At 50.1% G+C, this 3,378-nt stretch overlaps 2 protein-coding genes across 3 annotated transcripts in view; one reads left to right on the top strand and one right to left on the bottom strand.

Annotated features, from left to right (window-relative positions):
- The window catches only part of NOSIP (nitric oxide synthase interacting protein), a 25,484-nt gene extending 23,740 nt beyond the window's left edge, over positions 1–1,744 (bottom strand). The window contains exon 1 of the mRNA XM_011966033.1: positions 1,693–1,744. The gene's annotated coding sequence lies outside the window, so the exon portion shown is untranslated. The remainder of the gene's footprint in view (positions 1–1,692) is intronic.
- A 768-nt stretch (positions 1,745–2,512) lies between these two features.
- PRRG2 (proline rich Gla (G-carboxyglutamic acid) 2) overlaps positions 2,513–3,378 on the top strand; it is a 9,959-nt gene continuing 9,093 nt past the window's right edge. The window contains exon 1 of one of the 2 annotated variants that reach the window (XM_011966034.1): positions 2,513–2,651. The gene's annotated coding sequence lies outside the window, so the exon portion shown is untranslated. The remainder of the gene's footprint in view (positions 2,652–3,378) is intronic. The other variant, XM_011966035.1, reaches the window with a different exon arrangement.

Raw genomic sequence — 3,378 nt, 5'->3', positions numbered from 1 at the left:
TCCGCTCACTGCAACCTCCGCCTCCCGGGTTCACGCCATTCTCCTGCTTCAGCCTCCCAAGTAGCTGGGACTACAGGAGCCCGCCATCACGCCTGGCTAATTTTTTGTATTTTTAGTAGAGACGGGGTTTCACCATGTTAGCAAGGATGGTCTCGATCTCCTGACCTCGTGATCCGCCCGCCTGGGCCTCCTAAAGTACTCGGATTACAGACGTGAGCCACCGCGCCCAGCCGGAACAGTTCTAAATTAAGAGAGATGTAAAAGACAATAGCAAAAAAAACTACATCCTGATTGCAACAAACCCACAGTTACACTGGACTTGACTCTGCACCACGTAATGGATAGTAGTCTAGAATTACGGTTGTTCTTGTAAAGTGTGATAATGGTATTGTGGTCATATTAGCAATGTTTCTGGTTTTCACACGCGCACCCTGTTAAATAAAATTTATAGAAGGTCATTGGTTAGGACTGAGCTCCTGCACTAGGTTCAACGAACCAAACCAAAATGGAGTCACTCATGCTAAAGTTCCATGCTTCCAAGCCAAAACTAAGTTGATACCCGATCTTCTGAGACATCGGGAGAGAGATAATAGCCAAATCCCCAAACAGCTCAGTTTTAGCCCACCTGATAAAGGAAGTCCCCTCTACTTTAACCTTTAACTTAGAAATTTAATCAAGTTAATCAATTTAACCAACTAGCTTTTTGTTTTCAGTTTCTTACTTTCTCAGCCCTTTGCCTCTGAAAACAACCTCCTCCTCTGCTCAGCTCATTGGAACACTCATGCTATTTTCCATAATTAGATGTTGTTCGATTGTAGATCCACAAATAAATGCCAATTAAGATCTTCTCACTACTTGTGTTGTAATTTTGTCTTTTGACAATCCTTAAGTGTCGTGATGCCGAGGATTTGTTTTAATCTCTTTATGGTTAAAAAAAAAAACAAAGCAAGTATGGCAAAAATAATAATTGGTAGATTTGGGTGACAGAAATTCCTGTATTCTTCTCTCAGTTTTATGTAAGTTTGAACATTTTCATAAGAAAACATTAACATCAAACTGTCTCAAGGACCCTTCAAGCCCCAAGTTCACAGAATTAGCAGCACAATCAGAATGCGAATCCACGACTGCCTGACCCCGAAGCTCCACACAGGAAAAGGTGAATCCCTGCACCAACCCCGAGAGGCAAGGGGCTATCAAAAACGTGAAGAGAAGGTGGCGATGGACGCCTGCACAATCTGGTATCGCCCGCCGTCCCACCAGAGTCTGAGAAACTGAGGCCAGGAAAGGAGTTCTCTTTCCTCAACTCCCACTGCTTAGACCGCCAGCAATCCCAGTCCATTCCTTCCCTTGGGACCACCAGCAAATCGCCATCATCTACAGCGGAACTGTAACTCTCAGGAGAGCTGGCCGATGCGGGCTACCACTTCGCTGAGTTTATTGTGAGAGAGAGTGAGAGTGAGTGAGTGAGAGTGAGAGACACAGAAGGAGAGAGAACTGCCCGATGGACGGTTGGCCACCTCCAGGAGAGTGTAGTTCAGCTTCAAACTTGGGGCGCCCGGACAGCTCTACTAATAATGATTGACAGGGAATCGGGAATCTAAAATCTTGCCCCAGTCTCCCTCAGGACCCCAGATCTCTAGCCCGCAGGAAAGCGATCCCAGCAACACCCTTCCTGCACCGCCTCGAACTTACCTGCCGAACGACTCCCGGTCCCTCGGTCGCTTCTTCAACTGTGCCCCGACACCGGAAAGGAGCACTGTTTTCCCCCTCCGCTCCGCCCACTTCCGCCCAGCAGAAGGCATCGGAAGTAGAGCTGCCCCTAGTTGCGGAAGTGTCTCGCCTGGCTTGCTCAAGTCCTCTCTTCTCTTTCTCCCTTCGGAAACGTGAGTGGCAAATAGAAGGTTCCGGATATTGAACCTGGTGGGAATATGCGGAACGCTTACTATGTACTAGGCATTTCCCAGGGAGATCGTTTTTTCCTGCTTGATTCCCAGGCTTTGAGTCCCTCCAAGCCCAAATTTAAGGACTAATCACTTCCCCTAGAGATCGGGAAGCCCACTTCCCCAAATATATCATCCACTCTTCTTGCTGCATCTTAAAACTCAACTGAGAAGAGACAGCTGCGCTCCCATTTTACAGACAGAGCCATTGGGAAATTGAAAGTCAAAGCCGTTCAAGTCGCCCTCAGGAAACAGGGATTTACTGCGGCACTGCCCAGCTGTCCCAGGGACTAAGGCATATCGTCCCCGCTAGTTTCTAGGTATCTAGGGACCCAGACATTAATTTTTCTAGCTCGGCCAGGCGAACTTCCAGGGGTGAGCCAGAGCGGGTAGGGGGCGAGAGGGAGGAGGAGGGTCGAATCCAATCCCCCAAGTGCCCCATGGTATTCGACACCTTGGCTTCCCCATGGATCTCCGGACTTTAAGTCCTTTATCCCAAGGTCCCTTTAAATACTTTGTCCCTTACCTGAGTCCCGCCCAGGGCAGGTAATGGCAAGTTCCGCCCCCCTGCCAGAAACCGGGATCAGGCTTGGTTACCGGGAGTGGGGCACCCCTCCTCCTTATCCCCTCCCCTCTTCCCTGTCCCCCTTCACAGCTGGCTAAGGAGGTCTCCATTAAAGAGGAAGGGGCAGTGCTCACATTTTTGGGCAGGTAAGTGAATGTCCCTGGAGGAAGAGCCTGGCTTGGGGACCCAGGCATCCTGGCTCCCCGCCCCTCCGAGACCCAGAAGTTTGGGGCTCCTAGGCCCAGGAGTCCAAGGCCCCTGCCCCCTAGGTCCCTAGACCCGATAATACAACTAATCACCTGCCTCTGCCTCTCTGGTAATCTTTGTTGTCTGTGGGTGGATGTGACAATGAGCACAGAGAGAGGCACAAGTGGAAATTACCAGGAAGGGAAGACTCCGGATCACCAGTGGACATGTTTATGAGCATCTGTGTCAGGTGCTGTAGACACAATGGGGAAAAAAGATAAGCTGCCTGCTCTCTGCTCTCTTCTCTGGCGGACACTGCCTTCACTGAAATCCTGGCTCTCACACTTGCACACTGTGTGACCTTTGGCAAGCTATTTTACCTCTCTGTGCCTCAGTTTCCTGTTCTCTATATTGGGGACAATAATAGGACTCCTGGTCGGGCGCAGTGGCTCACACCTGTAATCCCAGCACTTTGGGAGGCTGAAGCAGGTGGATCACTTGAGGTCAGGAGTTTGAGACCAGACTGGCCAACATGGTGAAACCCTGTCTGTACTAAAAATGTAAAAATTAGCCGGGCATGGGCCGGGCGCGGTGGCTCACGCCTATAATCCCAGCACTTTGGGAGGCTGAGGCGGGCAGATCACAAGGTCAGGAGATCGAGACCATCCTGGCTAACACGGTGAAACC

The sequence above is a fragment of the Mandrillus leucophaeus genome, unplaced genomic scaffold (genome assembly GCF_000951045.1).
Source record: "Mandrillus leucophaeus isolate KB7577 unplaced genomic scaffold, Mleu.le_1.0 Scaffold74, whole genome shotgun sequence".
NCBI lineage: Eukaryota > Metazoa > Chordata > Mammalia > Primates > Cercopithecidae > Mandrillus > Mandrillus leucophaeus.
This window is presented reverse-complemented; position numbering and strand designations above follow the sequence as displayed.